This window comes from Meriones unguiculatus, chromosome 20, assembly GCF_030254825.1.
Source record: "Meriones unguiculatus strain TT.TT164.6M chromosome 20, Bangor_MerUng_6.1, whole genome shotgun sequence".
In the NCBI taxonomy this organism is placed as follows: Eukaryota; Metazoa; Chordata; class Mammalia; order Rodentia; family Muridae; genus Meriones; species Meriones unguiculatus.
In genome coordinates this window covers 21,145,489-21,172,152 of record NC_083367.1, presented here as the reverse complement: position 1 = coordinate 21,172,152, position 26,664 = coordinate 21,145,489, and the positions used below count along the sequence as shown (strand labels likewise).

Here is a 26,664-nt window from a genome sequence, read left to right as displayed (position 1 = left end):
GGTAATTAAATTATATGCGTGATGAAAATGAAACATAGTATCTAGCTCCACACAATATATGTATTCTTCAGCCAAAAGAGTATACTTTCTAGGGCTGAGGGTTTAGCTCAGTAGTAAGAGTACTTGGCTAGCACATATGACATTTGTGTTAAATAAATGAAACCAAGACGCACATTACCTATCTGGAAGAAAATGCTGCTCACCCCGGTGAGCAGGCCATCTTGGAGGATTCCCCCTTGAAGTTACCTCAGAGGTGCGAATGATGGCTAGGAGCTCCAGACTGCTCCAGGATTGCTAAGGTGTCAGCAACAGAAGGTTCTCCCTGGGCTTCACCGAGGTGCCAAGAAGTACCTGGTGTCTGCCTCCTGTCCCACTTCTTTTCCACACCTTGTCAACAAATGGCTGACAACCAGTCAGATTTACAAATCTTCTCCTCACAGCTCTGTAATTCTGACACAACAGATGTGTAAATATGATTCTGCCAGTAAGAGTTCATTCCCAGCGTATGTGTTGACATGTCATTTGTGTTCAACAATTCTTTGGGGGAGGGTGTTAAACTTCTTCCTTGATTATGACAAATTAGGCAAAAGACTAAGACTCTTCACTGCCAAATAATCTTTATTTTGCTGACAGACTGACCTCCCCTAACTGTTACAAATCAGCCTTTTTACTCCCAGGATCAACTCAAGTTAAATTGTCTGAAGGAACTAATTTTCTAGGAAAGTTATTATTATTATTATTATTATTATTATTATTTTAATTTGAAAGATGAGCACAATCAGAAGTGTCTCTTGAAAAGGAAGTCGTCCATCTGAAAGACCAGCCACACAGGTGACAATCAAAGAAGAAAAGACCCTGGGACACTCTCCAGGGAGGTCAAAGGGCATAAGCCTACGCAACAGATACCAGTAAGGCAGGAAGAAAATACCAAGGCAGCTCCTGCCATGTGTAGCACACTAATTCTGTCCTCCTAGGGAGCCTTTCAAGGTCTTCCTGTCAAACTAAGGAGGTGGCTCTGTGGCAATCCCAACCATCCCAGTCTGGAAATACTCCATTCTGCTCTCACACTTTCAGGAAAGATAGTACTGAGGGGGTCAAAGGAATTGGAAGCAGCTGTTCTATGAGTCTCTAGCATTCACGTGAGATGACACAGCTGGACACATGAGCACAAAGGCAAACATAATTAGTTACAGGGCACAGAACATGAGGAGGCTTTATGAAGGGGCCTGAGAAAGGCATGGCAGACAGGATACATGGTTAAGTTGACACAGGGACACGGGGTAGGAAGCACAGGTCCCAGTGTTCTGTGAACACGTTGATCCAGGAGTCTCCTCCTTTCCTCCACCATCTGAGAAGGTGCACACATGAGAAAGGGTGGCCACCCATCCCAGTTGCTCTAACTACAGGAAGTTCACAGGAGTGAAGCTGTGCAATCACTGAGGGGGATTCATTCCCAGTACAACCTCTTTCTCAGGAGGAAAGAAACTGGTTTTTACTTGTGTTGTAATCTGCTTGAACTTACTACTAGATGTGTTCTCGAGACCCATCACCCAGATGTTCCTGCAAAAGTCCCTCCCTTTGCCTCTGACAGCAGTGTCTTCTTGTCTATACTAGGGGTGGGGCAGGAGTAAATAATTACCTGCTAAACCAAAACACCCTGGGGAAACAGCATCAAGTAGTAAGAGGACAACTTTCAAATCAGGCTCTTAAGACAAGAGAAATAAACAAAACCACCACCTCCTACAACACCAAGGGATTCTCCCGGATGTACCCCAAACCTAGTCCAGACAGCATCACCACACCAACAGAAAGGAGTCAGAGGCCTTGAGGGACAAACTGTAAATTTTCCAAAGGTATAACAAAATCTATTCATTTGAGAGTGAGTTCCATATCTCCTGAATTCTCAGCGTTTGTTTCTCTCTACCTAATTAAGCTCTGGAAACAAAGCAGCTAGCCAACAAAAACCATCAGTGAGCATCACTGAGGTGCCAGGTAAGCCTGCACTGGGAGCAGTCTGTGAGCAGACTGAGTAACTGGCTGCTGCATCAGCTCTAACACAAGGGGACCAATAACACCCGCTCAGCCCATGCTCATTAAATCTCTACTATATGCTGGGTGGTGCTGGAGATTCAAAATAAACCAAATAAGTGTATACACACACACACACACACACACACACACACACACACACGATTTAAGCCCCAGAAAGCTGGTAAGACTGCCAAGAGAACAGACAATGGAAAAAAACGAACACCAACTGTGGTAAGTGTGATGAGAAGACATTTTGAACTGTAAAACACAGATCAGGTTGGTTGGTGACAGCCCCCCTGACAATGTGATCAAATCCTAAGCAGTTGCAGAAACAAAGCCATGGATGGGTGCCCCATCGATGGGCAGAACCGACCTGCTGTTACTAATGGTCAAGGTGTACCTCCTTCCTGCAGGGAGGGGTGTAGCTGGCTGGAGTCAGGCTGTCCAAGCCCACACTTGCACCATGCAGCAAGCAATACCAGGACCCTGCCCTCGGACCAGCAAGTTTGTACTTCCATCACGTGACAGTCCCTGGCACAGGACGGGACTGTCAACCACGAGTGACTGTTAGTCATTGCTACATGGAAAGCCATGGGCTGGAAGGCACCCTCACACCTTACTGCCACCACAGGCCATAGAAGGGTTTCTGTTCTTTTCCTGATTATGGAACCTATGCAATCAGCAATTTCGGTTTCATTCTTCTCACAAGAACGGTGTTTTGACAAAATCTGTAAACAGCATTTTCCGGAGACTGACTCAGGGACAGTGCCAGAACTGCAGGCACTTTTAAGGTTTGGAGAGCAACTAGTTACCAGATCCCAGAAAACACGAGGACGGCAGCTGAATACCTACCTTGTCTCCTTCCTGTAGTACCCGATGTCTATGATCCCTATGCTCTGACCTAGCCCACTGCCACGTCTAGTCGAGCCTCTTCGCCCTGCCGTATCTCTCCTGTGCCCTGAGCAATGAGGGCAGAGGCTGCATTCTAAATGCTCCTCCAAGGGACAGTGCCAACAGATGTCCACAGAGGCCTAAAACTTCAATGAGAATGATCCACACCCCTGTCACCCAGTGCACTTGTCTTGGGCCAAAGAACTCAGCCAAGACCGGTCTTATTTCTTTCAGAAAAGCTGCTTTTTCCAAACCTCCCTAAGGAAGTGGTATAGGATGACTCCCGCCAGGTTTTATGTGGCAGCCCTTCTGTCGCTGGGAGTAAAGCACATTTCAGTTGGCGCAGATCTCCACCGTGGCTTCCGTCAGCATGCTGAAGTGGAGGGAGGCATGTGAAAAGGCCTACCTGCCCCTTTCTCCCTTAATACTCCTCTCCCTTTTTTGCTTTCCTTTCTTGGCTCTCCTCCAAGAGCTTATCTCTGTCCTCAAAGGTTCCTGTTGTTTATTTGTCAACACTTACTGGAAGCTCCCATGCCAAAGTTAAGGTTTTTTTTTTTTTAGACATCCACAAAACAAAGTGATTTTATAAGTCCGACCACGTGCTCCCTGAGCCTGAACTGAAAGTTCAGAATATTCTTTGAGAACCAGTTTAATCCAGATGGCGGGTTCCAGACTGTAACTTCCCCAGTTCCTTCTGCCCATTGTGATTAATTTCACAGGAACATAGGCAGAGGGAGAAAAAGATGGAGAAAGAAACAAAAAGAACCTGAAATTCCACCATCCACAATCCCATTACTAACAAAATTGTGTGTTTACAGGGGTTCCTAAATCCAGCTGCTCACTTCAGAAGAAGTTTACATGAACTGCTTTCTTAAACTAAAACTGCTCTGAGTCATTCCTTTAGGCACATCATCACAGACAACAGACTATGAAAATGAGCTTGAGGACTAAATAATAAAGTAATTTTTCACCATTCAGTTGGATCATTTTAACTGTGCAAGAACTACATTCTTTTTTTTATCGTTTTTAATAAGAGATAATTTTAAGTGGTGGGTGTTTTCTTCACTCCTAGAACCACTGCTTTGTCTTGATGTTGGGTTTCCAGGAACCCTTACCACATTTCACTACAGTATTGCACACGTGGTCCTGTCAGCAGCTTGGCTTGGATCGGTACTGTCTGTCAAGATGGCAGCAGCAATGTGACCATTAAAAACATGCACAAGGGAGTAAAGTTACAGCCAGGTAAATGATAAAAATTTAATGGTTTTATGGTTATATAGCTCTTAAAAATATAGTGTATCTAAAGATGTGTGGTCTTTGACTTAGCTTCTCATTACTCGGGAGGCTGAGACAGGAGGGTTGCAGTAAGTTGAAGGGGCCAGCCTCCACAATACGGTGAGATCTGTATTGAAGATGTATTAAACATATAATATATATTATATATGAATATGATACATTGAAATAAAAATATATAATGTATTACATGTTAAATATATATCTTCCCATTGTCACAGAATATATGTGCTAAAATGGCTTAATTATCAGGCAGAAATGCCAGACATTTTAGTGCATTTCATTCCTGCATTATCATACATATACCCATATAGTATGGGAGGAAAATTCCTATTGTTCTACAAATAATGCATCAACAGTAATTCCTTCCAATTCTATTCTACAGATGGGGAGGCCAAGAGAAGATGTTCACAATTGTTACTGAGTCAAAGGATAAAAGTCTGTGTTTAAATAGCTATAGAAAACGCGTAGGGCTAACAGTCATATGCAATGGTGAGATACTAGCATTCTAATTGAGGTTAGGAAAAAGCAAGACTATCTCCTCCCACTCTTCCTTTACAGCACCATACTAAAATCCTAATGAATACGACAAGGAAATGAAGATAATTCTCAACTTACAGCAGAGTTATATCTAAAAAAATCTGTGAGATGAAAATACTATAATTAAAATACACATTCAAAGAGCCTAACCTACAAAACATCATGGCCTCATGACCTACCTTAAATAGATCTGTGTTTTTAAAAATTAATATAATATTTGTATTAATTCTTTGAGACTTTCATACAAATTATTTTAGTCATGTTCACTTGCCATGCACCCTAAATCCATCTTTTACCTCTTCTCCCCTTCCCAACATTGTATCTTTTTTTTTTTTTTTAATAACTCAAGTCCAAGTTCAATTTGTGCTGCCTTTATACTCATAGCTGTGGGACCATCTTCTGAGGCATGGTGGACTCCCACAGACCACATTAGATAAAACTGGCTCTCCCTCACCCAGAGCTATCAGCTGTCACAGGTCCCCAGATGAGGATTAATGCTTTTAAGACCCTCCCCTTTCCATGCTAGAAGGATTCTGGGGAGTTCAAACTCAAGTCCTCATGCCTGCATAGTGAATACTTCACCAATTGACCTTTCTTCTTAGTCCTCAAAAAAAAATGTTATTTGTAAGTCTAATACAATATGTACAAGATCTATATAAGGAAAACTATGACACTGTTATAAAAATATCAAAGAACTAAATAAGTGAAGAGGTGTTCCATATTCATGAATATGAGGAAGACTCTGACTGTCAAAATATCAATTTCCCCTTGGTTCATGTGTAGGTGGAAGGAAGCAATTTTTTAAAAAAGCTCAGATACCTCGTGCATTTTGGCAAGCTGATCCCAAGCAGTGATTCTCAACTTGTGGATCTGACCCCTCTAAGACCATTAGAAATAAACTATGATTCACAACAGTAGCACAATTGCAGTTATGAATTGCAGTTGTGAAATAGCCATAATTTTATGGTTGGGGGTCATGGCAACATGAGGAATTGTATTAAAGAGTCACAGGGTTAGGAAGGTTGAGAACCACTATCCTAAAAGTTTACATGAAAAGACAAAGGACTTGGGATGGCTAATACAAAGTTGAAAAACTGGCTGCCCCAGTTTGCTTCTCTGTTGTTGTGATAAACAACCCAAAGAAACCCGAGGAGGAAAGAGTTTCTTTGAGGTCACAGATCCATCAGCAAGGGAGGCTGGAGGCGGGAAATGAAGCAGAAACCATGGAAGGATGCAGCTCACTGATCCACTTCCCTTGCTGGTGGTCAGCCTGCTTTCTTATACAACCCAGGACCACCTGCTCAGTCCAGGGTAGACTGAGCCCTCTTGCACCAATCATCCGTCAAGACAACGTCCCCACAAACAAGCCCAACCTGAAGGAATTCTTCAGCTGAGGCTGCTCCTTCGCAGGTGTGTCAAGCTGACAACCGAAATTAGCCACTGCCCCACTGTACTCCAATTCACAACCTACTCCTACGACATTACAGTAATCAACCCAGTGTGAGACTGGTGAAAACAAAACAGACAAAACAGATGACTCGGTGAATGGAGGAGAACAGAGAACCGGAGACAAGTCCCCACAAATAGAGTGAGCAAAAGCCGTACGATGGAACAAAGGTGGTCTTTGCCATACATGAGGCTATAGAGCAACTGCTGGAGGACATTCTTCAGAAAAAAACGTACCCAAATGGATCCTAGACTTGAATGTAAAACTTGAATCTCCTGGAAGACAGCACAAGGGAATGCTGAGCTAATCACCGACAGACACAGTGGTCACCTTAAACAGGACAGCAAAAGCATAGTTCACAAAAGAAAGAACTCAGGCTGAATTTGAGGGCTGCTGCTTTGGTCAGACACGGCGGTGCATGGCTTTAAAGCCAGCACTTGGAAAGCAGAGGCAGGCAGATCTCTGTGAGTTCTAGGCCACCTTCTGCTAACAATGAAAAAGACACTATCGAGAACCAGAACACAAGCCACAGAGTAGGAGACACATATCTGACACCCACTAATTATACAAAAATATACAAAAATTTGACCCCCACCCCCATGAAACCAATCAGACTGAAAAGGACACCAAACACTTGAGCACACACTTTAGCAATGAGGATAAACAGATGGCAAAAAAGGCACATGAAAATTTAATCATTAGCTCCTGCCTCGGGGGAACTGCAAACAAAACAACAGTGAGACAGCACTGTGAAGCATCAGGCTGGATGGCCAGCAACGGGAAAAGTAAGGACTCAGAACAGCAGAAGCTCTCCTGGTGGGAAGGCAAGATGGCCCGGCCGCTGTGAAAGACAGTCTGGCAGATTCTCACAAAGCATAATTTTTCCCGTTACCTAGAAACTGTATTTCTCTACTTTTATCCAATGAGTTGAGACAGACTGAGAAAGGAGACTAAACTGCGCACAGCAGCTTCATTCATAATTGTCAGAACTTAGAAGTGACCGAGACATCCTTCTGTAAGTGAATGTAAACTGTGTCACACACAGGACATGAGAAATGAGTTGCCAAGCCATAAAACATATGACGAAAGCAAATGTATAACGTTGGGGAAAAGCCTGCATAGCATACAGGGCAAAGATGAGCCCTTCAGAAAAAGGGGTGCTGAGGAGAAGTAAAAGGATCGGTGCTGGCCATTCGTTAGCTAGTTCGCAGAGAGGGCTCAGTGGGTAGAGCATAGAGAAATTTTTTTAGGGCAGTGCAACTTTTCTGTCCAGTACTGTGATTATGGCTATGATACCATACATCCACCCAAACTTGTAGAATTTACACCAAGGATAAATCCTACTGTAAGATATAGATTTGGAACAATAATGATAAGCCAAGGAAAGCTCATCAGTGGCAATGAATGTATCGCTCTGGTAGGTAGGTTGATAGTGGGAGAGGCTATACAATGGCAGAAATAGGCACGGTATAAGAATGGTCTTTATCATTTTTTCTTTATTGCTATGAAGCTAAAATTGCTATAAAACATAAAGTATATGTATGTACACAATATATTCTAAAAAGAATATATACACTAAAATACAAACACACATACATATACAGATTTGTGATCATTGTGTCAGGGTTACAAGGAAGTCTGCCGACAATTTAACAAAATTCAAAGCACTCCCAGGATACATCAAGAGCACAGTAAAATAAGATGTGACCAGGCCGCCCATCCAGTAGCAGAAAGCCTGCCAGTGCCTTCGATCCCGCGCACCCCGACAAACACCGACATGCAGTCGTCTGCCGTGCTCATCAAGGCCGATGCCTGGGACTCCTGGCTAGACGAAGAACACTTGCAAGGCCTTGCCATGTAAAGCATGGTCCCTGCACAGCCCTGTGCACATTGCTGTCAAGGGGAGCTTTGACACACTGGGCTCAGACCTCACCCAGGAGATCCTGATTTACTGGGTGTGTGTTGGGGGGGGGGGGGCGGTGTGTGGACAACTGTTTTGTTTGTGGTTTTTGTTTGTTTGTTTGTTTGTTTGTTTTGAGAATCAGGTGATGCCAGTTTTTACTGAGAGTGAGGACCACTGATTTGGAAGCCTTAAAACTGCACACTCACGAGGCAACCATGCAAAGAACAGGCTGCCTACTTCAGCATTTGGATCCGTTACCATGCTCCCTAGAAACTCTGTCAACAAATACTCACTTTCACATTAATGAAAATAAATTGCTGCTCTTCTCATGAAGGCCGGTGTCAGCAGGACTTGGACGAAACCTAATTCTTCCCGTTCACAGGGCCGGCAGGGCGGCAGCTGGCATGCACTTGCCAGTTATTAAATTATATTTTTAGCAATTTAATTGATTGGCGTTTTTGCATCTATTGTGTGTTCCATTTAGAAAAGTTTCTCTAGGTTTGCTGAACTTTTCCCTTTCTTTTGTCAGATTATTTTTTTTAATGCGTTTTATCTGCCCACAAATTTTGAGGGAAGAAAAGTGGCTTCCCTGTATTTTCAATTTTCCACTATGAACACAGTGATAATTTCTGATAATGACATAGCACTGATATGACCTAGAACATTTTCACGGGTTACACAGCATTAAATGAAAAGCCAGCAGGCTCCGTGTGCCTCTGGCTGTTGGGTCAAGAGGAGTGTTGGGACCTTTTCCCTGCAATGGCTTCTCTTTTGTTCGCACTGAGGGGAAAGGAGTGCTAGAGCTCCCAGTCACTGACAATCCCGACCAAGAAAATCACAAAACCTCTTCACAATGTAGACTTTGACAAGAAGGCCTCTATTCACAAGCCTGGCTCTTGCTCTTGCCCATGCCTCACTTTCTCTACAAGAGTCCTGCATGTTTTTGCTGCTGGCTCAATCAGTGCTACATGCAAAGAAAACATGTAGAAGAGCTCACACCTACCTGTGCCATTTGACAATAAAGACACATGTGTCCTGTCCTGTCTGTCGACAGTAATCGAATATTCATATGAGCTCCCCAGGAAAGTAAGTGAACCTCTCTTCTTCCTTTTTTCTTTTTATGTGTGCACGCGCACACACACACACACACACACACACACACACACACACACACTGATGCACTTCACACTCCAAACTAGCTGACCATCCTGTTGATAAACCTCCCACCTCCCACCTAGGGGTGCTAGGATTTGGGGCATCCACCACCACCTGAAGGTTTTTGCGTTCTGTGGATCACACTCGGGTCTTGAGGCTAGTACTTCTCCCTGACCCCTCCCGAGATTTCTTTATCACGTTCTAAGTTACCTTGATCTTTGAAGTTGCCTCTTGCTCAAAACACACGTAAGGGAATCCATGCAAGAAGTCTGATAAAACTTTGAGTAGACGGGGAAACAGAGTTGTGTCCATGAAAAATAATACACAGAGAAGATAATAAAAAGTGCTAAGGCAGGAGAGCTAACTATACACTATTAGGTCCAACTACATCAAAGATTTAGGGATTTCTGAGACCGTTCCACGGGAACATTTGACGCCAGATGCCTTAGTTTGAAGTAACTACCCAGGGTCTGGCGAAACGGCTCAAGAGGCAAGCAGCACACTAGCCACCAACACAACCTGCACTTGATCTTCCCGGCCCCACATGGGGGGAGGACAGAACAGATGCTCACCAACTGTCCTCTGAGTTCCACACGTGCGACACGGCACACACGTGCCCATGTGCATCCACACGAATGTAAATACACGCAGCAAAACATTTTACAACAACCAGGGAGGAACAGAGCGCCACAGATGGAAGGCTGAACACACAGTGGAGAGGGGTGTGTGCTCCTAGCAACTCAGCAAGCAGACCACACACAAGGGAAAGCCACTCTGGACGTTAACACTGAGCTTACACGTCATCAGGGATCCGGAGGACCCAAGTGCCCGTTCTCACCACCTCTCTGTAGCACACCCGCTGACCCTGGGATTGAACATCTCTGTGATCCAAGGATGGACACACTACAGTATTAGAATATGCAAATCCTTTCAAAATATCTTCCAACACACAAGCAAAATGTTTTTCCTCTCTAAATTCCTTCAAAAACATTTTTCTACGCATGCCCATGTGAATATATGCCTGCTGTGGGGGTGGGGACAGGATGGTTGTGAGCCACCTGATCTCGGTGTTGGAAACCAAACTTCGATAACCTGGAAATCTGGAAGATCGAAAAGCACCTGGCCGCTGGGCCATCTCTCCAGCCCCGTCTCTGACATTTATTCTCCCCAGTGCTGGAGAGATGTACCTCTGCCTACCACGTGTTGGGCAGGTGTTCTACCACTGAGCCACATCTTTCTTCTAACTTCTTAGTCATTGCTTCTATTTCTGCTTTCTTAAACAACTCTGAAAAAAATCAAATAAAATTCCCTTTCCTCCAGACACATTCGAACATTTCAGAGCAAAGACCAAATGAATATCAGATGTATAATATAGGATAAACACACTAAAATCTATAGTACTAAAGAAGCTATACAACAAGAAAGACCCTAGGCAAGATGCTTAATCCTCATTCAGAAGGGCAAACAGGATAGACATCAGAAGTGGGAGAAAACAGGGAACAGGACAGGAGCCACCACAGAGGGCCTCTGAAAGACTCTACCCAGCAGGGTATCAAAGCACATACTGAGACTCATAGCCAAACTTTGAGCAGAGTACAGGGAATTTTATGGAAGAAGCGGGAAATGAAAGACCTGGAGGGAACAGGAGCTCTACAAGGAAACCAACAGAGCCAAAAAAATCTGGGCCCAGGAGGGCCTGCAGAGACCAATACTCCAACCAAGGACCATGGGTGGAGAGGACCTAGAACCCCTGCTCAAAGGAAGCCCAATGGCTGCTCAGTCTCCAAGTGGGTTCCCTAGTAAGGGGAGCAGGGGGAGTCTCTGACATGACCTCACTTGTCTGCTTTTTGATCACCTCCCCCTGGTGATGTGTCCTCACTAGGTCCCAGAGAAAAAGGATCCAGACAGTCCTGATGAGACCTGATAAGCTAGGGTCAGATAGTAGGGGAGGAGAACCTCCCCTATCAGTGGCTTAGGGGAGAGGCATGGGAAGAAAGAGGGAGGGAGGGTGGGAACCGAAGGAGATGACGGAGGGGGCTACAACTGGAATACAAAGTAAATAAATTGTAATTAAAAAAAAAAAAGCATCTCTGACAAGTGCCCCTCCTGGTCACACCTCCTGTCCTTTCATAAGGCAACAGGACTCCTACTCTCATTTAACATGTTTATTCTGGGTATAATATGGCCCAGAAACATACAAAGCCAATGACCAGTCAAAGGGCATTGGAGAGCAGAGGAGAGCAAGGCGAGGCTGCCTCCTAGTGTGTAGCTCCCAAGGGAGCCTGCATGCTGACTAACCACCAAGATGGTGCCTGCTGGGAAGGTGTGACACAGGCGCGGAGTGCAGATCACATTTTGCTTTTAATAATAGGTCATTAGAGTCCTTTTCAGATGTAGTAGACAAAAATAATGAATCAAAGCATGTGTGGGAGTTTATAAGGTAAAAAAATACCAAGTTCAGACTGGTATGCACGTTTAATGTGTACATGAATCACCAGAGTGTCTTGGTTTAAAAAACAAAACAAAAACAGGTTCTGATTCAGTTGTAACAGGCAGGAATCACCACAACCTGCCTTTCTTATGATCATCTAGCTGAGTGTCAGGCATAATGTAAGTACAAGGGTCACACTCTGAGCAGCTAAAGTAGAGTGTATTACCGAGACACAGCCCAGCGATCGCCACATTGAAAATGCAGGGGGTGGGCAGCTCAGGGGTGCTTACCTACCACATGTGAAGTCCTGGATTTGAACCTAACAGGACACACGAAAAAGCCATCAGCATACTATTAATCCATCGAAAGGATAAAAGCATGCCATGAGGAAAGCTGCTATGTAAATAAAAGCAGGTCTACCAGATGTACAGGGGTTCTTCAGCAGTCCAATGACCATTGCCATGAACAAATCAAGAGAGTCAAAATGCCGAGTCTCTAAAAAAATCACAAGTGTACGCTTTTCCTGCTCTGAAATAAAGCAGGAGGCCCCAAATCACGTGTAGGCGCACATGTAGGCACAGATAGTCACTGTTGTCCATGTTTCATCCTTAGCCAGGGGTCTGTCCCATCTTTCTCTACCAAGAGTGAATACCTGAGCTCAGACCTTCTGGAATATATTTGCACAAAGGAAGTGCTTGGGAAAATATTAGCTTTTACCATTATATTCCCACAACTGGACTTTGCAGCTACCCAAAAAGAGATTTCCCAAAGTATCTATGTGCTCATTCAAATATGTATTTGTTCATTAAAAACAAACTGGAGAAAGTTTTCTTTGAAAACTCTGAGAAGAGGGCCTCTCAAACTATATGCAAAGAAAAGCCACAGGGTAAACAAAATCAGAAAAAAAGAGACTACATTATAACTTTTAAAAGAATAAGGACCGAAATAAATCTGAAACTTTAACACTTAAAATGGTACAATAAAAATATTTTTACTTATTTATTTTTATTTATTTTATTTTTTAACTTTTATTAGTTACACTTTATTCACTTTGTATCCCCCCATAAACCACCCCACCTCCCCTCCTAATCTCATCTTCCCTCCCCCTTCTTCACGCATGCCCCTCCCCAAGTCCACTGATAGGGGAGCTCCCCCTCTCCTTCCATGTCCAAATGGGTTCCATAGTAATGGGAAGAGGGACTGCCTCTGACATAATCTGATTGGCCTGCTCTTTGATCACCTCCCCCTAAGGGGGGGAGCAGCCTTACCAGGCCACAGAAGATGACAATGTAGCCACTCCTAAAAATACTTTTTTAAGATTAAGACTTAAAAAATTCAAGGGAAATATAAAGAAGTTGAGATTTACGGTGCCTCACAATGAAACTGATCAAAGATGAGAAAGCTACTTTCAAGAAACTGATGCAAAGTTCTTTTCAAATAACTACATTTATGTTAGCACTAATTAAAGTCCATGAATACTTGCCCTTGAATATATTTTCATAATAAAAAGAGAACAATTCCACCAGTTAAAGAGGTTTAACTTAGTACCTTTCAGACACCAAGTATTACCGTAGGCAAACTACAGGTCTGAGTTAAGGAATGAAAGTAGGGATTAGACATGATTGCTCACACTTGTAACACTAGCGTTCAAGTGAGAAGAACCTGAGTTCAGGCTATCCCTGGCTACATATTAAGGCCTTATCAGAGAAGTGGGGAGGGATGAGCAGGGAATAAACGTAGAAAAATAAACAAAAAGTTACACAGTATGTTCTAAAGCTACACGAGGGCACATATTAGAGTCACCAGGGAAAATGTAATCACTCCATGATACCTTTTTGACAAGTGCCACTGCCTCAAATAATTGCTTTCTGAAGATTATTGCCATAGGTGTAGCGGGTTGATTCTCTTCAGGAAGTGCTTTTTAACACCGGGAAAATACTCTCACCTGGCACCCATAAAATTCCTGTCACTCACAAAACCAACCTGAGTTAGCAATTACCGTTAACTTTAGAACTATCATTTGTCAGTTTTGTCCACTAGAACATGAATTCTCAGGCACACACCTAGTCAAACAGACCTAGTGTCATCTGAGTCTAAACAGAGGTCTACTGAGTGAGTGACCAAGCGCCTGGGTGAAGGATGCTGGGAACCACAGGCCAGAAGAATGAGGACTCTGGTAGAGAAAGCTGTGCAGGCTGTGAAGCATTGCCCCTGTAAGATTCAAGGTGATGACCAGCACTGTCCACACAGAGGAGCAGCTGAATCGGTCCCCTGCCTACAAGCATCCCTTCGTCACCAAAGCAGGACTCAGAGAAGAAGCCACACCCATCTCCATACCATACTGACAAGGCAAGACACAGGGTGCTGTGCTTCCAGCCTTTCATTAGTTAATACAGAACAGTCCACAGATATCTCTGGTGGGCTTCAGGGAGACAATCTACACTCTCAGGACCAGTTAGGACTTTCTAAGAAATGAGGACCATCAGTTCCCCACTCAAAGAAGGGACCAGGTGTTGGGGTCCATGTTGCTCTTGAGTTGTCAATCCTCATTCAGAAAGGCAAACAGGATAGACATCTGAAGAGGGAGAAAACAGGGAACAGGACAGGAGCCTACCACAGAGGGCCTCTGAAAGATTCTACCTAGCAGTGTATCAAAGCAGATGCTGAGACTCAACCAAACTTTGGGTAGAGTGCAGGGAATCTTATGAAAGAAGGGGGAGATAGAAAGACCTGGAGGGAACAGGAGCTCCACAAGGAGAGCAACAGAACCAAAAAATCTGGGCACAGGTGTCTTTTCTGAGACTGATACTCCAACCAAGGACCATGCATGGAGATAACCTAGAACCCCTGCTCAGATGTAGCCCATGACAATTCAATCTCCAAGTGGGTTCTCTAGTAAGGGGAACAGGGACTGTTTCTGACATGAACTCAGTGGCTGGCTCTTTGATCACCTCCCTCTGAAGGGGGTGGGGGTGGTGCACAGCCTTACCAGACCACAGAGGAAGACAATGCAGCCACTCCTGATGAGACCTGATAGGCTAGGGTCAGATGGAAGGGGACCCTATTAGCAGACTGGGGGAGGGACAGGAGAGAAGAAGAAGGAGTGAAGGCAGGATTGAAGGGGAGGAGGGAGGGGGCTACAGCTGGGATACAAAGTTAATAAACTGTAACTAATATTTAAAAAATTAAAAAATAAAAAATAACACATTAAGTGACTTCTTTGGCAAGACCATGTACCTTTCAACAAATTCCAAATGTGTTGATTTCAAGATGTATTTCTGAGTTGGAGTGTGGCTCAGTGGTTAATGAGAGAACTGTTTAACCTTGCAGAAAACCCCAGTTCAGTTCCCAGCACCCATATCTTCAGGTGGCCTGTCACCCTAATTCCAAAGGACCCCACACCCTCGTCTGGACTCCCTAGGTACCCGAACTGCACACACATGCACACACGCACACACACACAGACTGAACCATAAAAAAAGAAAAAGGCCTGCAGGGTCGGCGGCAGTAAAAACAGGGGAAGAAGGACAGCTGCTCACTGGAATGAGAAGTGAAAATTGAATCTAGCATGGGTCCCAGAAGAGAGGAACAGTCTCCGAGTCATCATTCTGACGAGCATAGTTGAAAAGTTATAGCAAGAAAATTTGGAACTTCAACAATTCCTGAAATATTTCAGTAAACCATTCCTGGAAGAGCAACAGTGGGGAATTTTACATTCTGCAACTGAATTTTGGAAGATGGAGACAGTTGGGTAAACATACTGCAGGTCTGGGACTTGGTACAGCTGTCTTTAGGGGGAGGAACAAGATGAAGAGTCTGAGAATGACAGATTTGGGACAAGTTTCTCCATCAGTTGAAAAAAATAAAGACGCATAACTTTGAAGTCTAGACTCAAGACTGCTTTTTAAAATGGATTTTTAAAAGTGTGTGTGCGTGTGTGTATGTGTGCATGCTCTCATGCAGAAATCAATTCTCTTTAGGCCCTATTCGCTCTTGGCTGATGATCCCACAACCCTCATTCTCGATTAGGTCACCAAAAAACCCATCATCCTGAATTCCTACATATATTAAATGTTTATTTGGAGATTTCAGCAACATTTTTCAGAAGCTTAAATTACATACTAGTCAAAAGATTGAATTGCAGGCTGCCTTGCTACAACCCATAAGGAATTTGTGAAAGCTGGGATATACTGGCATTGAGGAACCACTCAAGAAACCATGCAAAGGCTTCTAAATATAGCAAATGAGGACGCAGGTCAAAGCGAGTAATAACTTTCTTAGTAAGAAAAAAGTGAATTGCATATATGGGGGTGCGTGCACCCACATGCGTATGCACAGGTTGCAGTCAGGGAACCGTTTCCATTAGTTGGTTCTCTCTACCATGTGAAACTCACAGATCACACTTAGGTCATCAGGCCCATCAGCAAGCACCTTTATCCACTAAACCATCTTTCCAGCCCAGGAATATGGGGGCAGGGAGAGGGCTTGGTGTGTACAGCGAGAACCCTGGCACCCATGTACAAAGCCTTTGCATCTGCCTACAATCTCCATACAAGAAAAGCAGAGACCCATGCAGTTCTTTGGCAGGCCAGTCTAGCTGATTCATCAAGTACAGGTTCAGGGAGAAGCTATGTCTCAAGAACAAAGTGCAGAGCAATTAAGGAAGACACCCAACATCAACCTCTGGCTCCCGCTCACACGTGTGTGCACATATGCAAGTGAACACAAACACACACATACATACACCATATACACAGACAAAGAGGAACATACTAAAAAGATCTATTTATTCCTTCCTTTTGTCCAGTGAACAGAAAAGTATCAAAATGTCCCCAGATACAGCAGTCTCCTGGCAATTACAGCCCACAAGTGCAGAACTGAACAGTCTTTTTCTCTTTCGCTAAACAATCAAGCTCTAATGTGCTGTGAAATCTAAAGACATGGATTCAGCATGCTGCCTGCAAAGAGAATAGCAAATTGTCAAGCTTCTTGTCTTCTGGCCTGGAGTGTTGTTTTCCAGCCCGGGCTGGAAGGGATGTGGTTATACAGAAAGTAGATTCAGGCGTGCATTCTTGTAATCTAACCCACCAAATATGTAAAACACTGAAAACATGCTGACTTCAAAAAGGCAACGCCAAGCCACTCCCACTCTCACGAGGTTGCCACCCTAGAAATGTAGGTGAATTTTCAGTTTGATTGTGACTTGATGTAGTCAAAGTGACCACTGCAACCACTTGGTTGCTAACTAAATTTAGGGAAACATCTCTGGTATTATTTTAACTTAAATTTACTTTTCTCGAGGTTCTTTAAAAAAAGAATTTTACAGCCATCTTTGCCTCCACTCTTCCTCCTCTCACCCATCCCCTTTCTCCTTCCCATCATTCATTCAAGCCTTCAACAGTAACGTGGTGCTTCTCCTAGTGTGGGCAAGGCTCTCAGCAGTGTTACAGCTGAGATGATCATGACGTGTTCCCTTCTCTTAAAGGCTTTTCACTGAAGGGGAAGGAGAATTTCAAAGAAATCCCCTGTAACTATAATCAGAAGGGGCCATTTGAGAAGTGGTTTTGCTGCACAGGAAGCAAGGACAGGAGAGACTCTACCTGCCTGCAGAAGTATGATGGGAGGTGGGGGCGGGGAGAGAGCGGGTAGCCAGGAGCTGGTGGCACACATTCCGGGTAGGCTCCAGGGGTACGACTCCACTCAAGGGAGAAGAGAAAGACTGCTTCTGACAGGGGAAAGCAGAGCTGAAAAGTTCAGGGTGGCTAGAACAGCAGATGTGTGAAAATGGAGGAGGGAAGAGATCAGGCTGCAAAGGGAGTGGGGATGAAGTGCACGGATGGAGCTTCAGAAGTCAAGTGCTCTCTCTGTCGGGCCGCCCGAGGTCCACTCAGACCTCAGCCCTGATACCGTGCCTCCTAGCTCCCGCCAGCTCATCTACGATTCCTTACTCTTAGCCTGCCTCTCGGCACCTGTTGTTATGGTCTGAATGGGAAATGTTTCCCTGGAGCTCATGTGTTTAAACACTTGGTCCCCAAATAATGACATTGTTTTGGGAGTCTGCGGAATACTCTAGACATGAACATTGCTGCCCACCATGTCTAAGCTGGTGGACATCAGGCCACAGTGGCAGGCTTTTAGGGGTACAGACCAATGAAACGTCCAGTCTGGCTCTCTGCCGCTGCGAGCTGCTGCCACCACAGACCACCCAGGGGCCACCAACATGCCTTCTGTACTGTGATACACTGGCTCCTTTGAGCAGGAGCCAAATAAACTCTCCCTGTAGTTGTTTCTGTCAGATATTCCTTTTTTTTTTTTTAAAAAAAAAAAAAGAAAGGTGATGTATTAAAAAGAAAACTGGGACCAGGGCATAGGGTTAGTCCATCCAGGCCTTAGTGTCTTGGTGGTGAGCTTGTCTCTTTCAATGATGTGGTCAATGACGCCCATGCCTGATACGGCATTGCAGTCCACACAATCCAGCATGGCCTGGGAAATGGTTCAAACAGGTGTCCTGGATTCATGCTGGGCTCCCAGAGAGGCTCACATCCCACATATTTGTTCGGAGCAGGTACCACTACAAAGCCAACAGTCACCATGGGGCAGCCAATGAGATCTAGAGAGCAAATGAAGGGCTAAAAGGTCTTCGGGTCCAACCTAGCAATGACAAGCTCTTCGTAGTAGGGAATTAAAACTGTTTCTCATACAAGAGAGAAACGGTTTACTAACCAATATGCCCTTGGGGGTATAAGGCTTCATCTGCCGGCCTTCCTTCAGCTTGTACAGGTTCAACCAGAACTGGAGGCGCTGGTGGCCAGCCCAGCCAGGCCTATGTAGAGCCTGTCACCAAAGGGAAAGATCTTTCAGAAGTCTGTGGTCACCATCTGGGCCTGGTGCAGCAATGGCCGCGCAGTTCTTTCCCTTCGTGGCCTTTATAGGACATAATAGCACGGTTGCACTGTGGTAGGACTCCATTGCCACCATGATGGCTGAGACTGGCTCTGAGCCAATGCCTTCGCCAAATCCTCTGTTAGCTATTGTGCCATGGCAGTGAGAGGCATTATTTATTCTTCATCGTACTAGCTCCAATAGAGAATCACTAGAAACTTACTACCTGCTTGTTTATTGCGTGACGTCTTTCTAGACATGCGCAGTACTCATAAATGCTACATAAAACAATATCTGCCTGAGAATTGTTATATCTGTCATTCCATCAAAACAACAATAAAGACCATTATTACACTTTTGGTCTTAACACTAGAATTCTTATCATGAAGTCTGTGAACCTGGTATTACTCAGTACAGTGTCACTCACCATGGGTTTAGGAAAAGACTGTAGATGGATCTCAGTGACCAGAGCACCTGACCAGCACACAAAGCTATGGGGTTGGTCCTTTGTGGTGGTAGTATTCAGAAACATCCAGCATAAGGGTCAGTACAGACAAGGCATGGATCCTTCTTAGCCTTACTATGTTCTATATGACAAGGAGGTAATCTGTGGCATCAGGGGAACCACAGACAGATTTTCCCCAAATTTAAAAGGACTAGAAAACATTTGGATATGCCTGTTAAAACACTATTTAAAAAGCACAGGCTGTAGCAATGGGAGATAGTACATTACTTGAAAATTCTCTTGAGTCAACTTGGGGGTTGGTCTGGTGCTGTGTATTCTAATGCTAATTATTGGCCCCCTCTAAGACTTAGTTACACCCTTACTAGCGCATACTACACATACACTAAGTGATGCTGTGTAACTTTGCTCCCCAATTATCCCTGATTGGCTAATAAAGTTGCTGACAGCCTGGGCTGTGCAGAAAAGAGGGCAGGAGGGGTTTAGGTTCCTGGTCTTGGGGATGGAGAAAAGACAAGGCTAGAGAAAAGAGATGGAGCAGAAGATGTTGTAGGAGGAGAGGAAGCCAGGGAGAAGGAAGTCACGATGGGGTAGGATGGACCATGAGCATGTGGCCATGAGGACAGACTGATGGAACAGAAGCAGCCCAGACAGGATGAGTGATTGGCAAGCAACTTAAGATGTGCATCTGAGAGAAAACAAAATAGTTTGGTTGACATCTGCCCAGCTCTAGTGCCTTAAGCTTATAAAATAAATTAGAATCTCTTTGTGTCAGTTATTTGGGAACTAGCCAGGGTAGAGAAGCCTTCAAGAGTCTAACAGCACTTAGTACAACAGAGTCAGGTCAAAAGGTTTGCCTTGTGTGCTTGTTCACTCTTCCAGAAACCTGTTCTGCTTCATTCAGGCGTTTGTGCTAGATCTGAGTGAAATATAAAGCTGAATCGGACTACAAAGTATGTCTGAAAGTAAATAATGATAACAGCTATCTGAAGGTCCCAAACACCGTAGACAGGCAAGGAAGGTGTGTGTGTGTGTGTGAAGATGGATGGCCTTTCATCACACAGGCTATGTAGAAGGAAGAAAGGAGAACCTTTCGGGCAGATATGGCAGACAGTGAAAGGTGCTCATAGGAAGTCGTAAGCTGATTCGGTGAAGAAGAAACTGTATTAGGAAATTCACTTTGAGAGTGAATTTTACAACCTCTCATCCCATGCTCCAGCCACAGAAAAGCAGGGTCTAGGGGACATCATGGTCTTCTATCAGCACAGTAACGTGTCTAGGGAAATACTTCTGAAGAACTCTCAGGTGCTGGGCTGGAGGAGAGGAAATCAGTAAGGTAAGAAAGCCAAGGACAGCCTTCAACAGCACTGAAAAGAGGGACATGCTAATACATGCTAATACATGGCAGCTATGGCTCTGAAGAGGGAACTGAGAGAAGCATGGCCCTAGTTCACCTACAAGACCAAATGGCTTCACCTGTGAAGAAAACCATTATGTCATTCACTCAGTTGCTAATGTCTTTGAGATCCCCTCCTCCTCCAGCTGCTAGTGGAGAGCCACCATCAGCGCTGTTTGCTTGTCTTCATCTCGATTGCCCATCTGGTTTCCTAACCGGCCTCTCCATATTTCCTTTGTGGTATAATGGTCATGTTGACATTTCTACTGAAGTCAGAATGCCCTTCTTTTGCCCGGAACACCTTTTAATGGCTTAGGAAGAGGCTAGGGACTTAGCCTCTGATGCCATACTCACTGATCCCCCTGCCCCCCTCACAAGCCTCACTGAGCTGCCCTCCTCCTCTAGCTACCTCTGAATCTTTATGCACAATTCTGTTCCACTGGAGAAATACATCCTTCATAACCTTGGCCTCAGACCAGGACTGTGCCCTTCCAGAAGCCAACACGCATTACTTTCCACAGAACTTTAACAAATAAAAAGCTGTTTTTTGATGACTATTTCTCTGGACAAGGGACTTCTTTCCCAACCTGGAACTCACTTGTTTCTACACAAACTAGAATAGTATTTTCTATACAGAAGACACTCGATAAATTAATAGGTGAGAAAAAGGATGCCACCGAAGGTTTCTGAGTAGAGAAAAATACCATAGCTAATAGACAAACACAGAAACAAGGTTTTCAGAGGGACTTGGAAGACACTGAAATTGAGGTTGACTAAGATGTTCAGCAGATCTTGGGAAGGTAGACAAGACGCGGAGAAGTGAAGGGGGCTGGGAATATGCACCTTTATAGTCGTAAGTCAGATACATGTGAATGATCTCTTTCCGAACATAGGGGTCTCCTTAAGGACTACCCACATGTGACCATCTTTGCACTCCAGCTCCCATAAGTGATGAGAGAAGAACACTTCAAGAAAAAAAGGAGTTGTCAATGCTACCGATCCCCTTTAAGAGGAATAAAGATCAATACTCAGTCTCCTGGAGGCCCGAAGCCCTCGCTGATTCATCAGGGAGTCCCAAAGTCCTCGATGATTCATTAGGGAGCAGTTTCTATTACATGACGGTGCTAGATTCTGGATTTTGAATGTTCTCCAAGGCCCCCATGTTAAAAGGTTGATTCTCGGCTCTCAATACTGAGATAGATAAAAAACCCTTTTAGAGGGTTTTCGTTGTTGTTGTTTGTTTGTTTGTTTGTTTTGCTTTCTGGCAATGAAGTAACCTGTTTTGATAGGTCATGGGCTTGTACTATGATATGCTTCCTTGCCATAGGCTCAAAATCAGCAGGTCCAATCAAGCATGGCCTTGAACCTCCTGAAACCTTGAGTTCAAATAAACCTTTTCCTTTTATGAAGTCGATTATCTCAGGTATTTTGTTATGGTGACAGAAAGCTAAGTTGTGGGACAAAAGATGCCTGCAAGAGCTAGGTGAAAAACGGGAGTCAAAGAATGGAAACTGCATCTTTGAGAATTTTAACAGAGATATGTCAGCCTCAAGTGGGCTGATGTATCAGTCCAGTATATACAAATAAACTCTCTTCCCTCTTCCTTTTTGCCAGGAGAATTACCCTGGGACTCTCCCAAAATAGTCTCCTTAAGGGTATGCATGAGCTTTGTTGCTATTGGGGTTTTCCAGGGTTCTGAGAGTCTTCCACCGAGTCAGTATTTTGATCTAAAGACACTCGTGTTTCAGTGCTATAGAAGAAATAGATGGAGAGCATCTTTGGTTTCCTTCGTTCTAAACTATGCAGGCCACACAGTCCAGGGAGTTTGAGAGTTCCAGCCTGGTTCAGCAGAGTTCTCCATGGGACCTGGTGGCAGCATACTTGGATAACCAAGGGCTATCTTGCCTTGCTTTGCTCTCTCACTATACATCCACCTCCTAGGCCTCTCGTCAAGACTGTGGTGTTCCTTAGCAACCGAGCCAAATACAACTCAAACAGCCTATCAGATTCAGCACAGCTTACAGGAAGAAAGTCGGGGCTTTAGAGAAACAAGGCCAAAGAAGCTGGCTCAGTCTTAAGAAGCAAGAACCTATAGAAACACCCTCTGTCTAGTCAGACAGGTCCACATACATGTTTGTATGGTTCTCACACTAACCGCTATCAAGACTTCCTGTTGGTACCAGGTTCACCTATTAGAAACAGTGAAGGTCCAGAGGACGTTAACCAGAGAACTCACTATAAGAAAATTGTTCCATACATTGCAATGTGTGAATAAATTCATTTTAGGTATAAAATGGGGAAACAAAATGGTGAAGTATTCATTTAAAGGGATAAAGTGGCAGCAGCGGTGTTACATAAAAGTATTAGAATTACAGGAAAAGTCTTTCTATTTTATTACCAGCAGCCAATGTAAGATTTTTGTGAAAAGATCTCGAGTACATTAGGTTCTTTAGTAATTTAGTAGCAAATACTATTTTCATTTCTTTCACTTAAATATACTGCAATTTAGTGTCATTATATCATAATAAAATTTAAATAATCCTTGTCAGTTTTTTCTTTGCTCCAGCATTCTTACTCATTAATTTTAGAGCACTACAAAAGTTATTATATAACAACTTCTTACCGTTTTTCAGTCACTTCTATTATTTTAACTAATTTTTATTCTTTATGATAGCCCATAATACATATTTTAACATCTCATAACTTTACAGGGCTTCTGCATTAACAACAATACCTTTCTTTTTCTTTGTAGGAAGATGGTGGGAGTGGTATAGAAAAAGGGTCCCATGGAGCTCAGGCTAGCCTCAATCTTCATCTGTGGTAAAGATATCCTTAAATCACATACTTCAGACTGTAAATAGTTACGCCACCATGCTGGTTTATTCAGAGGTGGGGATCAAACCCAAGGCTTTGTCAATGGAAGTGTGGTGGTTTGAACAGTTAGGACCCCCACAGACTCATGTGTTTGAATGCTTGGCCCATGGGGAATAGCACTAGTAGGAGCTGGGTCTTGTCTGAGGAAGTGCGTCACCGTGGAGGCGGGCTTTGAGGTCTCCTATGCTCAAGTTACATCCAGGGCCACAGTCTCTCCTTGCTGCCTATGAATCAAGATGTAGTACTCTTGGCTCATCCAGCGCCATGCTTCCCATTACGTTGATAATGGACTAAACCTCTGAAACTGTTTCCCTTTATAAGAGTTGCCTTGGTCACGGTGTCTCTGCAGAGCAATACAACCCTAACTAAAACAGTGGGCAAGTATTCTGCCAAATGAGCTACAGCCCCAGCACATAATAACACCTACTTGGGGGCTACAGAGATGGTTCAGCAGTTAAGAACATTTGCTGCTCCTCCAGAGGAACAGAGCTAAACTCCTAGAACCTATTACGGGTCTCTCACAACTGCATGTAATTCTAGCGCCTACAAATGCAAACATCTCTTCAGGCTTCAGTGGGCACTCACGGGGATAGATGCATACACAAACACAGATATACATAAACACATAAATAAAAATAAATTTAAAAAATTAATACCTGTCATTTTTTTAAAAAACTATAGGATTCACCCACTTACTCAATATTTTCAATTACTGCACGAAATAATTACGTTTTGGTTAATCAATCTAGATCCTTAGGAATTAGAAGCAATTTATCTCCCCTTGTTTCCCTCCTGTACCCAACAAAGAACTCAAAATAAGAGACTATACAGATGCAATTGAAAATTAAAGATTTAAGAACTTTGTTTAAATAACCAATTATTAGATTGAAGTGTATTCTGTCTTAAGAAATAACAATGTTTCAGGCATAGTGGCACACACATGTTTAATCCCAGCACTTAGAAGGCAGAGACAGATAGATCTCTGTGAGTTCGAGGCCAGCCTGGTCTACATAGTGAGCCCCAGGACAGTTAGAGCTACATAGTGAGGTCCTTTAAAAGAGGGGGAGGAGGGAAGAAAAGAAGGAAAACTGTGGTTTTATCAGGACATGGTGGCAAACACATTAATACCAGAACTTGAGAGGTCAGTTAGGACAACAGAGTGAGACCCTGTCCACCCTGGCAAGATGTGTTTTGAGCATTTGGGCATCATACATTCACAGGAGGAATCCTGTTTCTGTTTCTACTTAGTGCATACACACCTGTGAAAGCAAATTGGTACTCTGTAACTTAATTTCCTCGTTCATTTGATAATCATTTGCTGAATGAATATCAAGCATCAGGTATTCCTCTAAACAGTAAAAAACAAAGGTGAGTAAAAAGCAGAGATCTGTGACAAAAACCATGTTTTAACTCTGAATAAAGCAATCTTGAAAAATCTTGAGAAGTTTCATGAAATAATATTTACATTGAAGCTACTTATAAAGTCAACTTGAAAGTCAGGTGAGGGAAGGGGAGGGGAGAGGGAGGGAGAAATACTTTCTATACACAAACTGTCTCCTATTTACCAAGAACGTGTTTAGTCTATAATTCTCACAGGAAAATCCCAAAGAACTTTTAAGAAAGAAAAGACTCTAAAAAACAATCCTTTCACGTTTTTAACTTACTCCAGCTGGGAATGCGACTTAGTTGGTAGAGCGTTTGCCTAGCAGAGAAAAGGCCTTGGGTTCAAGCCCCACCACTGAATAAAATGAGTTTGGGGATACAGACTGAAGATATGAAGAGCTGGGAGGCCAGCCTAGGATACTGGACCCTTTCTATAAAAGCAAGGAGGGAGGGGAAGAAGGTGGGAGGGAGGGAAGTAGGAAAGGAGAGAAAGAGAAAGGAAGGGAAGTCTTGGCCTAATTTTTGAGTAGAATATCTGAAAGTGCCAAACAAACACAGAAAGTTTGTTTTTGTAGGGAGTAAGACCACTGCTTGACTTTTGAATTCTGTTCTTACAGACACAAAAGGCAGCAAAGAGAATGCACATACTCTTCTTCAATTAGTCCATATGCCCTCTGTTATCTCGTGCAAGAGCACTGCGGTGCCTTTTTATTGACCCACTTAGAATGCTCCCTGTGCACTAAGATGGTATAAGCCTGCTCTATCAAACCTACTCAGCATAAACCAGCATGCACTCAACAGAGTTCAATTGTCATGAGTCTGGATTTTTCTTTCTTCCAGAAACAATAAAAGACTTAAAAGCAGTTACAATCTGTAATTCTGCACTACGCTTCAAGGCGCTGTCAGTTCCTATATTGATTAACTTCCCCTTTTAGGCCACAGCAACAAATAGAAGAAATGGCAAAAGATTTCATGAGTTCTTACAGGATACACTGTTGACAGAAAATCACATCTGCTCTAGGAATTTAATTAACAGTATTATGTGTTAATGTTTACTCAGACAAGCTCTCATAAACAGAGTAAGTGCCCTTATAAAGGAGATACCATGTCTCCTGTGGCCACCTGTGGCTATAATTAGAAGACGCTGTCTGAAAGGAAGTGGCCCTCATCAGACACCGAATCTGCCAGGTGCCTTGATCTCAGCTTCCCAGTCCGCAGACCATGAGAAAATGTAGTCTGTTTACAAACCGCACAACCTACAATAGTTTCCTACAGAAGCGGGAGCGTGCTATGACAGACGCTTCAGAGACTCACGCTGGAGCTCCTGGGACACAAGAACACACTAAACCTGACTTTAAAACACAAGCCTCACTGAGAGGTCAGCATTAGGAATCGGTGGGTTTAAGCTGGGATATTCCAACAGGCAGAAAAGGACCCTCTCCAGGCTGCTGCCACAGAAGGGTCCTGGAATACTGACCAGCAGAAGGCACTCTAGAAAGGAAGGACCAACAGGTAGCCAGGTTTTTTGCTACTTGGTGGGTTCTTCTTTATCTCACCCTTTACCCCCTTTCATCCCCTATCACTAGGTAGGAGAGAAAGAAGGATATGAGAGAGAGAGAGATCCTTGAATCTAATTTGTTTCTTCTTTGAGCATGACTACTAAGCTATGAATGACCAACAACCACGGACCCTGCCTCTTGGGGCCCTAGCATTTACATACTGTCTGAAAAGTTCCCACAATTTCAATATCACACAATTGCAGAAACTATGTGCAGCTAGCAAAAGCCTGTCTCTGCTGGAGCACAAGGCAAATCTTAGTCAGCTGCTGGGGACACCCCCACATCCCTACACCTGGGATTAAAACAAAAGCACATTCTTACGACATTTCTGTGTTTTGTAAAGAAACCAAAATTCCAGGATTCTCAAAACTGTTGCTACACTAAAGCATCTAGAAGAATCCTCCTGTTTCCTAAAT

The 26,664-nt window shown here is 43.7% G+C and overlaps 1 protein-coding gene and 1 pseudogene across 3 annotated transcripts in view; both read right to left on the bottom strand.

The window, feature by feature from the left end:
- Map3k5 (mitogen-activated protein kinase kinase kinase 5) overlaps positions 1-26,664 on the bottom strand; it is a 189,191-nt gene that overhangs the window by 143,019 nt on the left and 19,508 nt on the right. The window lies entirely within an intron of this gene.
- On the bottom strand, positions 18,034-18,669 carry LOC110563666 (proteasome subunit beta type-3-like; annotated as a pseudogene).